Raw genomic sequence first — 12,492 nt, forward strand, 5'->3', positions numbered from 1 at the left:
AGATCTATCCCCTGGGGCGGTGGGGGAGGGAATCTTATACCAGAACGCATGTTTATTGGGCCTTTTAACTATGATGAACAAAATGCCTATCTCAAAATTTTGATCAGACGATTTTGGTAGAAAGGTGCGTGGGTGGGGGCCTAGCCCGCACCTACGCACCTTATTTTTATACACCTAATTGTTATTGTTATGCACCTAAATGTTATACAGGTCTAAAGTTCCATAGATTCCCTGTTGGAATTTACTTATTATGTTATCCTTATGATTATCATGATTCAACGTTCCTCCTTAAAAAAGAGTTCTAATACTGTCAGTGAAAACAGCCCCTTAAAACGGAAATTGTCTGACTTTAATGAGTGTAAAACTTCATTGTTTGAACTACTGGGTTGACTGTTGTTCCCCACTAATTAATGACCTTATTTTAGAACATCTGGCAGAAGTCATCCTTCAAATATATCCAATCAAGCCTTCGTTTATCCGGTTTATTTTATTAACAAATATGTGAAAAATCAACAATTGCACCATACCTTTAGTATTTTGTTATGTTTTACAGTGTATAATGACTGAAAATATTGCAGGAAACAAATTTGGGCATGGCAAAAACTGTTATGGTTAGTTTTAAAATCTTGAGGAGCATAAATTTGAGGATCAATAACTTGACGAAGAATAGAGTAGTATTTAACTTACTAGACAATACAGACTGAGAAAAATAATCTAATTTCGTTTTCATTTGATTAAAGATCAGCAGTCTATTGACAGTTTTTACAAGCTTATTGGAAGACAGACGCCTCAGAATAGAATTCTGTCAAGACCTCTACAATTACATTGGCAGAAGCCCCAAAAGGGCTGGTGAGTTTGTCGAAATGCAGAAGTTCATGGAGCTTGACGAACACAGAATCCTGCATCATGTTACAAATAAGTGGCTTTCCCGATTACCAGTTATTATATGTTATCTCGAACATTGGGATTATTTGATACTTTTCTTCACGAGTGAAAGCTTCAAAGAAGGAAACAAGCCAGCCAAAGCCACAGCTACACTCGAAAAATAGCTGTCCCCTACATTCAAAGCTTATTTTGCTTTCCTCGCATATATCCTACCATTTGTTACTGACCTTAATCGGTTGTTTCAGTCACAGGATACCCAAATTCACATCTTCTAAAGTCGAGTTAGTGAGCTGTATAAAGCGATTATCAACCATTTTATGAAACCAAACTACGTGGAAACGACAGAAGCACCTTTGATACAGCTCAGGGACCAATAGCAATTTCGAGACATTAAAGAAGTAAACTGTAGTAGTCGTGTTACTAAAGGTTATGTTTATTAACAAGAAAATTTCATTATTACCTGCAACTGCCTTCAAAACGGTTTGTACGGAATATATGATAGAACTGAGCGACGAAATTAGGAAAGGTTTTTCAGTTCTAAATACTCCTCGGTTAAAAACTTAGACAGACTTGACCCAAAGATAGCCATGCCTCCTGACCACTCGAACTTAAGCATTGTCCCACTACTTGTCCAGTTTCCAAATTTGGCAAAGGAAAATGATGTGCAAAACATTGCCAAAGAATGGAAAAGGATGCAATTTTGCGCTGATCTCAAGAAATGTGCAGATTCTGACCCAGTTTATTTCTGGTTTAAAGTACTAGAACGATGTGATGGTCCTCAAGTCAAAAGTTTTCCATTCTTGGGTGAATTCATGAAGAAAATGCTTATCCTACCACATTCTTCTGCTTGTGCCGAGAGGGCTTTTTCAACTATTAATTTAAACAAAACAAAATTGAGAAATAGACTCGGCTTTACTACTCTTAATGCTGTTCTGGGTGCTAAACGAGTCGTTATCAAGAACTGGAAACCCTCCATGAGCATAGTGACACACCCCAACTGTCAAAATACTGGAAAAGGGTACAGAAAATCTGCAACTGCAAGTGCCACCATGGCTTTTGACTCATATAGTGATGTTTAATGTCATATTTCTAATCATTTTCTGATGTATAGCTTTTGCAGTATAGAGTAGTTGGAAATTCAGATAACCCAAAGCTTATAAAGACAGTTCCAGTTTAAAAAATAAAAGTTCCCATTATCCAGATGTTTAAGATGATTTAATAAATAGTGAACGACATAGCCTCTATGGTGCCATTCTTTGGGGTATATCAAGATCAACCTTACAAGGTGAGTAAAGGATCTTCTAAAGGCATTTTGGAGAAAAATGTTGTTCCAACATTACAATCTCCAGTACGTACTAATTAGACCATAGGCCCCAAAGTTATTTCTTTAGTCAGTCTAAATTTAAAAATAAATTCTTTTCTGTATTGTTTGTAGTCGGTAGCTTATATTAGGTGAGGGTTACAGGAAGGATCCTCCCCTCTATCGAGATCTTCAAAGAAAAGAAAAAGGGGATTTTTATACAAACTATTCAATGGAAAATTAGGTCTCAGCAATTGCTTTTCGGCAATATTTTATAAGAATACAAGGTTAAAATGTGATTTTAGCCCCTGATTTGTATTATAATCGTCATTTGGGATCAATTTCAAGCGGTGCTATAAATGGTCGTAAATAGCCGAAATGACTTTTGTTGGCCTGTAGCAAAATGTTTCTATAGTAATATTTGTAACTCCGAACAATTACTTCAAGTACTGTCAGGAGTAATGTACTGTATTAGAAGAGAAAGAAAAACAAAGGAATGGAGAGAGAAAGTAAATGAAAATGTCTCATAAAGAAAGAAAAACTAGCAAAAATTTAGGGTTTTTAAAGGCCAAATGAAAATACTGAAAAAACACAACCAAGCGAATATTTCGAGAGGACAAATGCCTCTCTTCTTCAGTGCAAAACGAAATAATGTATCCGAGGAAAGTGCTGAAGAAAAAACCAACAAAAACAAGCGCGGAAGATCAATGTGAAAAGAACCAAAAAACCAAAAACTTAAAAGAAGAATAAAATTCAAAACAGCCAAAAATTATAAGACTTAAATCCAAATACCTAACAATCATAAAAACGAGTTATTCACCAATATCCATGATTTGCACAAAATCTAAAAAATTATTCGCATTGTTCTGTGTTTTCAGTATTTTCATTTGGCCTTTAAAAACCCCATTTTTGCTCGTTTTTCTTTCTTTATGTTATGTCAGGCCAATGTGGTTTAAGAAATTATCTTTATGAAAATGTCTTATGCAAAATTTTCAAATATAGTTCTTTATGTCACTGACGATCTGTGTGTTACGCAAAGTGTAGTACGCGGAAAAAAATTTGCGATATGAAACAATATTTAAGTCTTGTGTCAAATTAAATTTAATTTGTGGAACTTTATGGTTTAAAATGGTGGTAACGCTGCCATGTTATTCCAAACGTATGTTAAAGTTAGCCGCGTTTTCAGGCTCAGCGGGTTCGAACACGGGTTTTCCTCGTCTAGTTTCAAGTTTCTAGTTTTTCGTCTAGTTTTGTCTAGTTTCAGCGAGTTCGAAGCTTCAACCCCGTGTTTTATACACTAGATACACTGATGCAAAATGCTTAATGCCCTCGCCGAGAACACCCCTTGTACGAACCAGCTGATCCGTGAACAACCGGTCTTTAAACACGGGTTTGTCGCGTCTAGCGTATCAAGCATTGTTCAGCAGTGCATCTAGTGCATCAAACACGGAGTTGAAGCTTCGAACCCACTGAAACTAGACAAAACTAGACGAAAAACTAGAAACTTGAAACTAGACGAGGACAACCCGTGTTCGAACCCGCTGAGCCTGAAAACGCGGCTAAGGTTTGGCAAAAACAAGGCCAATTTTCAAACTGCAATCTGTATGAAATGATTCTGGTTCTGGTGAGCACATAACTTGTTCTTTTTTATAGCTTAGAAAGCCGTTGAGTTTGGTCAGTAAGACTTTCAGAAGGGTATCTACAGTCTAAACTAATCCTGGGATTTTGGGAAATGTTTCTGACTAACATTCTCCATCCTTTAGGCTACCTCTTCCAGGGCACTGATTTTTCTCTAAATTCAAAAGATTCTGTGCTAGAGAAATCAAAATTTCGGGGATAAATCTAGTACATGGATATAGGAAGTTGCTATGAACTGAAAGTCACTTGTACAGTAGCCTAGCCAAGAGCTGTAGGGGTATTTTTCAAGGGTTAAACACCCCCTCCCCCACTCACTGTATTCATTTATGTTATTTTAGTGTGTTTATGGCCATATATTATGGCTTTAAAATACACCTATTTATCTATCTATTTAATATGCAGAATAAACCAAAATTCCTTCCCCTACAGAAATAAAACTCAAATAAAATCCTCAAATTTGGAAAGCCTTATTTTCCAGGAAATAGTATTTTCTGCAGGGGGGTATTTTCCAGGGGGTTAGGGCCTAATTGCCTAGGAATTAAATGCTGGTCAGTAAATATTTACCAAATCATATTATTGACTTACAACTAAAGTGAATATACCACTTGATTCCCTTTTGGTATAAGTTTAGAATTGTGGCCCTGGATAAGGAGACATGTTAAGAAAACAATTCTGGGTAAAATTCTACTTTAGCTACTTTTGGCTATCTTGGAAAGGAGTTTTGTTAGGAAAATGAAACTTTCAGGGATGGGTCTACAGACTAAAGTATGTCCCGGGAAGGTATTTTGAAGTACCTACCTCCACTCCTTCTCCCTCTAGAGGGTCCTGACCTTTGATGACCTTTAAAAATCTGTGTGTTATAAAAGTGAAACCTTGTAAAATAGATCTTCTGATTAAAATGAAGTCCAACAAAATTGTTTTCAGCCTTACAACTTTGCTCAATCCTGATTTATAGAGTTTTAAAGATATGCAAATACATTTCATAAATTATGAAAATTAACATTGATATGGCTTAAAATACTACTCAAATAACAGGAATTGCATTTTCAGAACTAAAGCCAGAGAAAAAGAATCTTATAACTGAAAATTAAGGTAAAATGTTGTTTTGTCAAAATTTAAATAGGTATAGACTTGTCATGTAGGCAAATTTCAGGATCCTCTAGAGGAAGAAGGAAAGGAGATAATTACTTCAAAATACTTCCCAGGACAAATTTTAGCCTGTAGACCCATCCCTGAAAGTTTCATTTTCCTAACCTCACCCCTTTCCAAGATAGGTAAAAGTAACTAAAGTAGAATTTTACCACAATTCTTACTTTAAAATATGTATAATGAGCCTAGCTAACATATTATTCAAGGGGAGAACCTTTGTTCATCAAGTCTTTCCTCTAAAAATCCTTCTTTTTCCATTTCAAAAGAAAAAAATTACAATAAACCACTATGCTGATGAAATGCATTAAATCTTCTGAAATCGCAGCTATAAATTGCCAAATAGCCTAAGTTGTTTTATAGATAGGCTATCCTGACTGTTGTTAATTCCCTTTTATTTAATGAGCAGCAGCAAAAATACAAAATATTAATACAACCTAACCTAAACTAACTTCAACTCAAATGCAACAGACAACAGCCCACCCCCACCCCCCTAATCTGCAAATATACAACCAAAATTGCATTCTGATTCTAAATATAACCTTCATTTACATCACAAATAAATTTTGCCCCCACCACCCTGATGTGCAAATATATATCCTGATTTGGATATATTTAGGGGTTGGCGTACAGTTCATTTGGTTATATTTAGGTTCAGAATGCAATTTTTGTTATATATATTTACACATTAGGGGGGTGGGGGTATATACTGTGTACATATATGTATATTTATAGCAATATTTTGGTTTTTGCCACTGCTATTAATATTTTGTATTTTCACCACTGCTCATTAAAAAAAAAGAACACAAAGACTGGCATGAAAGCTATCTATAAAACAACTTATTTGGCAAGTCATAGCAGCAATTTCAAAAGACTTAAGCATTGAATCTCAGCATGGTGGTTTATTGTAAACTTTTTCTTTTAAGCTGGAAAAAGAAGGATTTTTAGAGGAAAGACCTGATGATAAAGGTTCTCCCCTTGGATAATATGTTAACTAGGATCATTACACATATTTTAAAGTAAGACTTGTTTTCTTAACATGTCTGCTTATCAGGGGCCACAATTCTAAATTTATACTGCCCTTTTTTATGCTCTTTATGAATATAATAATCATTTTTGTCATAATGAAATTTAGCCCCCACCCCTATATATATCAATTCAGGGTATATATTTGCACATTAGGGGGGGGGGGTTATTTTATTTCTGATGTAAATGAGAGGTAAGTTTAAACTTTCCCCCACCCCCTAATGTGCAAATATATACCCTGAATTGATATAGGGTAGGGGCTAAAATTCATTTCTGAGAAAAATTATTATTATATTTGTAAAGACCATAAAAAAGGCATTGAGTGGTATATTCACTTTAGTTGTAACTGATTAATATGATTTGGTAAATATTTACCTGCTGGCCACAATAAAATTCAGAATATTCTCTCTAAACTCCTCCCTAATTAGCATTAAATTCTTATCCCACCCAAAATGCTAATGGTACATGTTTAACTTCTTGGTGTCATGAACTTATAGCAATCTTAATTAGGACATGCATATTTCAAGAATTCTAGACTTTCCAGACAAAGTATAGTCAAAACTAAGATTTTTTTTAAAGTGGATTAAATTGGTAGATTAACTTTGGAATGGCCAAATGTTGACAGCACTTTAACTCTGAATAGAAAAAGGACCATTTTTCACTCATCAATGTGCTAAGATCTTACATCTTATGTCAAAAAACACTTAAAAGTGAATTCTGAACTAAGATCTTACATCTTTTGTTGTTTTTATGCAAATGTTTTTCATCATTCTGCTCTAATCAGCAGTCTGAGAACAATGATGAGTATATCATTAAAGTTCTCTCATCATTGTTCTGTATGGCAGAAAGATGGCATCTTTCATGCTTTTTGCTAACACCAGTCAGCTGTAAGATCTTAGAACAAAGATGAGTTGAAAAAACAATAATCTTTGTAGAAAGATGAAAGATCTTAGATGTAAGATCTAAGTGCTAAAAAAGGCCCTAAAGAAATCTTTGCTGGGCCATTAAAGCTGAGAGACTGTAGGCTATTCCAAATAGCATTTGTAAAGAGACCTATATCACACTATTATATAACACATTATATTATAGAGACCTAGGTCACACAATTGCACTCTGTATAATCATCTAATTTTGTCCCTATACTTGAGGCATTTTTTTCAGTTTTTTGCTTCCACTATCTGAACAGTATTTTATACATTTACACCTTTAAAAGTTGAAGAGAAATGAAGGAATAAAGTAATAAGGATAGGCATGTCAAATTCACCTGGATCCACCCATAAGTGTTCCCCAAATATTTGAACACATGTTGAATTGGGTTCCAACTTACATAAAAAACAGGTTACTTTTTTGTTCTGTCAAATTTGTTGGTGAAAACTCTCCAATTTAAGATAATTTGAGTTTTGGACCCTTCTCTGAAAAAACTTCAAACTTCTAATCAAACAGTTAGATTTATAGACATTTTTCCTACATACTGAAACCCTTTTTAAACCAAAAGTTTTAAAATTATGCCTTTTGGAGTAGAAAGTGTTTTTTTTTTTACAAAAACTCATTTCATTGGTCCCTTTACCCTGTAGCAAAAGTTCAGGTCATGTTATCCATGTTCTTATTAAGTTTCTAGCTTAAAGCTAAACATGTCATTCAACATGCCTTTCAACCACCCTCTTCCCATTTTCAGTTATGTTAGAGGGTATAGTGCTCTTGAGATGTGTAAGTTTTTGGTAATCTTGGTACAGGAATCCTTTTCCTAAATAAGCACTATAATACAGTTTGCCTGTAATCCTGGATATAAAGTAGATAGGTGGGATTGACTGATAGTTGGATGGGACTTGTAAAAATTGACAACTGCAATCTAGGAAACTTTTCTTGTTTTACATTTGAACTTAAATAAAATTTACCCTTACATCCTGGCCTATTGAAACTCGACTACTTGGCTTTACAATACTTGCATTAAATTGGATGTTTCAAAAATAGAGTTTATCTATGATTTAGATACTTTGTTGTATTTGTTGGGGAAAAATGAACAACAGCAGAATTCTCTCAAAACTTTTATTAATATTCTACAGCACTTTGGGTAACTAGAAGAAAATTATAACACTGTGACAAGTCATTTACTTGCAAGAGTTCATAGGCAAAAGCTTAAAGAGTAACCACAAATTGATATAATCATTATTTTTCAAATTATTCATATTTTTTTCAAATTATTCATTATTTTTGTCAATTTTCCAAATAATGACTAATTTTTCAAATTATATGGATAAATTATTATGCAACTGAACTTTGTAGTATGATATTGAGCTATATATTTAGCCAATGACCTATTGAATATGGAACTGGAACAGTGTTTGGTTGGGAATTTTATACAATTCAAAATGTGACAAGGAATTAACTGTACAATTATGATTAGATATGTATAAACGTAGTGAAATTGGGGGAAGGGGGGGATGTAATTTTTGAAATCCAGGGGGAAGGGTAATTCTGCCAATTTTCTTTTTTCAGATAAGATACCAAAAAATGCTGTGTTTTCTAGCAACAAAGCCAAAAAAAGTTAAATTCTCCAAATCTAGGGGAGAAGATGGCTTCTCTGTCCCCTCTAATTGACGCCTCTGGCTGTATTCATGTTCCAATTCTAATATCAGATACAATGGTTTTGTAATTTGCACCCTATTGGCAGCTCCTATGGTTCCTGCTGCAATTTTTGCTGTGCTTGCCTAGTTGGTTAAGTGAGTCTAAGTTTATCCAACAAGTTTAATTCTTCTGAAATTAAATAAAAAAAACAAGTTTTTTTTAACTGAAAGTAAGGAACGACGTTAAAACTTAAAACGAACAGAAATTATTCCGTATATGAAGGGGGCTGTCCCCTCCTCAACACCTCACTCTTTGCGCTAAAGTTTTTTTTATTGTTTAAAAAAATAGAGTTGTGAGAAAGTCAAACTTTAGCGTAAGGAGCGAGGCGTTGAGGAGGGAACAGCCCCTTTCATATACGGAATAAATTTCTGTTCGCTTTAAGTTTTAACGTTGTTCCTTACTTTCAGTTAAAAAACTTGTTTTTTTTATTTAATTTTTGAACGTTTTTGAATTAATGCAGGTTTTGATTTTGGCTCACCGTACATGAATAATTAAAACAAAATTTTCATATTATATTTGGTTAAATGGCTTTCTCGAAACTTGTTTAATTTTGTTTACGAACGTTTTTATTAGTAATAAATATACGTAACTTAGAATTAACTTACGTAACGAGCTTCTATATTCATAAATTTTTAACACATATATTAGGGGGTTCGCCCCTTAGTCAATACTCTACTCTTTAAACTATAGTTCGAATTTTTTTTCCAGTTATTTAAAAATGACCTCTTAATCACAGCCAGTTGATCAGTTGAAAAACTTGTTTTTTTTTTATTTAATTCCTGATCATTTTCTTTAATAATTCTGGGAAATCAGGCGCGCCCTTCATCGCCATGCCCCTGCCCCCCTGACCACGTCCGTCATGGCCAGAGCCGTCCCTCGAGCGCCCGCCCCGCTCCGGCCCCCCCCTCCCCCCCCCCAACTCCTCTGAAAAAGTCAGGCTAAAACCCAAAAACCAAAACTAAAAGTTAACATTGAGTAAAGTTCATAACTTTCAGCCCTCCCCCTGGGGACTTTGGGGGATCAAGTCATCCTAAAAGACATTTTTATCATATTTTCGACCATGCTGAACAAAATGGCTATCTCAAAATCTTGATCGGGTGACTTTGGGAAAAAAATGAGCATGGGAGGGGGCGTAGTTGCCCTCCATTTCATTTTTTTTGGTCACTTAAAAAGGGCACTAGAACTTTTAATTTCCGTTCCAATGAGCCCTCCCACGATATTCTAGGACCACTGGGTCGATACAATCACCCCTGGGAAAAAAAAAAAAAAAAAAAAAAAAAAAAACAAAAAAAGAAATAAACACGCATCCGTGATCTTTCTTCTGGCAAAAAATGAAAAATTCCACATTTTTGTAGATAGGAGCTTGAAACCTCTACAGTAGGGTTCTCTGATACGCTGAATATGATGGGATGATTTTCATTAAGGTTCTATAACTTTTAGGGGGTCTTTCCCCCTTTTTTCGAAAATCAACCAAATTTTCTCAGGCACGTAACTTTTGATGGGTAATATTAAACTTAATGAAACTTATATATTTGAAATCAAAATTAAAATCTGATTCTTTTGATGTATCTATTGGTATCAAAATCCCGTTTTTTAGAGTTTCGGTTATCATTGAGCCGGGTTGCTCCTTACTTACAGTTCGTTACCACAAACTGTTTGATAAATTATACCTCAAAGTTTACTTCAGAAGGAAATCTTTTTCAAAGAATACTTGTATAGAGAAGGGAGGCAGATTTCTTGGCATTACTTGAAAAACAGCTAGAAATTAAATGAAAGGTATAATTTTTTCAACTCAAAATTGGAGCAACATTAGAAATTTAAACCAAACAGGAATTATCCCATATATCAGTAGGGCTGCAATGCTGGCACAATGTATCATTTATTATTTTTTTTTTCCTTCAGAGCAGGGCACTTCATATGGAAGGGGTCGTCGTAGAAATCTCAAAAGGGGCTCATTTGATTGGAAATTGAGAGTTCTAGTGCCCTTTTTAATAGTCGAAAGTGATTGGAGGGCAACTAGCCCCCCACGCCCATCATTCCCCCAAAAACATCCAATCAAGATTTTGAGATAGCCTTTTTGTTCAGTGTAGTTGATTTCCTGATAGAAAATATGTTTTTGAGGAGGACACTCCCCCACAACCCTCAGGGCAAGGGTTTTAAGTTATGCCCTGGGGGCATATAAGGTTTTTATAGAAGACGTTGTCGTAGAAACTTCAAAACAGGCTCATTCGATTGGAAATTCAAAGGGTAAGTGCCCTTTTTAATAGTCAAAAGGGATTGGAGGGCAACTAGCCCCCCCCCCCCCTCACGCCTATCATCCCCCCAAACATCCAATCAAAATTTTGAGATAGCCATTTTGTTCAGCGTAGATGAATTCAAGATGGAAAATACGTTTTTGAAGAGGACGCTCCACCACAGCCCTCAGGGCAAGGTTTGTAAGTTATGCCTTGGGGGAATGTAAGGTTTTTATAGAAGGCGTTGTCGTAGAAACTTCAAAAGGGGCTCATTCGATTGGAAATTCAAGGGCTAGTGCCTTTTTTAATAGTCGATAGTGTTTAGAGGGCAACTAGCCCCCGCCCCCCACGCCCATCATTCCCCCAAACAAGTCCAATCAAAATTTTGAGATAGCCATTTTGTCCAGCGTAGGTGATTTCTAGATAGAAAATATGTTTTTGGAAAGGACACTCCCCCACAACCCTTAGGGCAAGGGTTTTAAGTTATGCCCTGGGGGCATATAATGTGTTTATAGAAGGCGTTGTCATAGAAACTTCAAAAAAGGCTCATTCGATTGGAAATTCAAAGGGCTAATGCCCTTTTTAATAGTCAAAAGTAATTGGAGGACAACTAGCCCCCCAACCCACCATGCCCATCATTCCCCCAAACACATCCAATCAGAATTTTGAGATAGCCATTTTGTTCAGCATAGTTGATTTCCTGATGGAAAATATACTTTTGAGGAGTATACTCCCCCACATCCCTCAGGGCAAGGCTTTTAAGTTATGCCCTGGGGCATATAAGGTTTTTATAGAAGGCGTTGTCATAGAAACTTCAAAAAACGCTTATTCGATTGGAACTTCAAAGGGCTAGTGCCCTTTTTAATAGTCGAAAATGATTAAAGGGCAACAACCCCCCCCCCCTACCACGCCCATCATTCCCCCAAACACATCCAATAAAAATTTTGAGATGGCCATTTTGTTCAGCGTAGTTGATTTCTAGACAGAAAATATGTTTTTGAGGAGGACACTCCCCCACAACCCTCAGGGCAAGGGTTTTAAGTTATGCCCTGGGGACATATAAGGTTTTTATTGATATCTTTGTCGTAGAAACTTGAAAAAAGACTCAGTCGATTTGAAATTCAAAGGGCTAGTACCCTATTTAAAAGTCAAAAGTGATTAATGGTATTATTTTTGTTGTTGTTTAGACCAGGGCACTACATATCGAAGGAGTTGCCATGGGAACTTCGGAAAGTGCTCATTCGATTGAAAATAGAAAGGGCTGATGCCCTTTTTAATAGTCGAAAGTGATTGGAGGGCAACTAATCTGCCTTCCAATCCCACCCTCCCTTTTGCCCATTATGTTTAAAAACTAAATATTGCCTTAAGATTAAGTAAAAAGGCACTGTGATAATGCTAATTCCCAATAAGGCATCTCAGCAGTATCCCAAGAACCTCTGAGGGTATTATGTTCAGACTTTCGGGGTTACTTCTGCTCTTACAGTTTAACCAAATCAAAATAGCGTAAGTGTATCCATGTTATCAAAGAAAGTAAACAGATTTTTTTGCGAATGGTATAAAGTTTTCCATTTCAGGTGAACTAGAGAAGATATGAAACTAAATTAAACAGTCCTATTTGTGTCTAGATTTTTAAAAGGG

General features: G+C 35.6%; 1 protein-coding gene across 1 annotated transcript in view; it reads left to right on the forward strand.

Annotated features, from left to right (window-relative positions):
- Positions 1–3,811: 3,811 nt before the first annotated feature.
- Positions 3,812–12,492, forward strand: part of LOC148956244 ((E3-independent) E2 ubiquitin-conjugating enzyme UBE2O) — a 118,258-nt gene continuing 109,577 nt past the window's right edge. Inside the window, exon 1 of the mRNA XM_089100427.1 lies at positions 3,812–3,859. The gene's annotated coding sequence lies outside the window, so the exon portion shown is untranslated. The remainder of the gene's footprint in view (positions 3,860–12,492) is intronic.

This window comes from Artemia sp. Qi Xiang Cuo, chromosome 1 (assembly GCF_049724085.1).
Source record: "Artemia sp. Qi Xiang Cuo chromosome 1, ASM4972408v1, whole genome shotgun sequence".
In the NCBI taxonomy this organism is placed as follows: Eukaryota; Metazoa; Arthropoda; class Branchiopoda; order Anostraca; family Artemiidae; genus Artemia; species Artemia sp. Qi Xiang Cuo.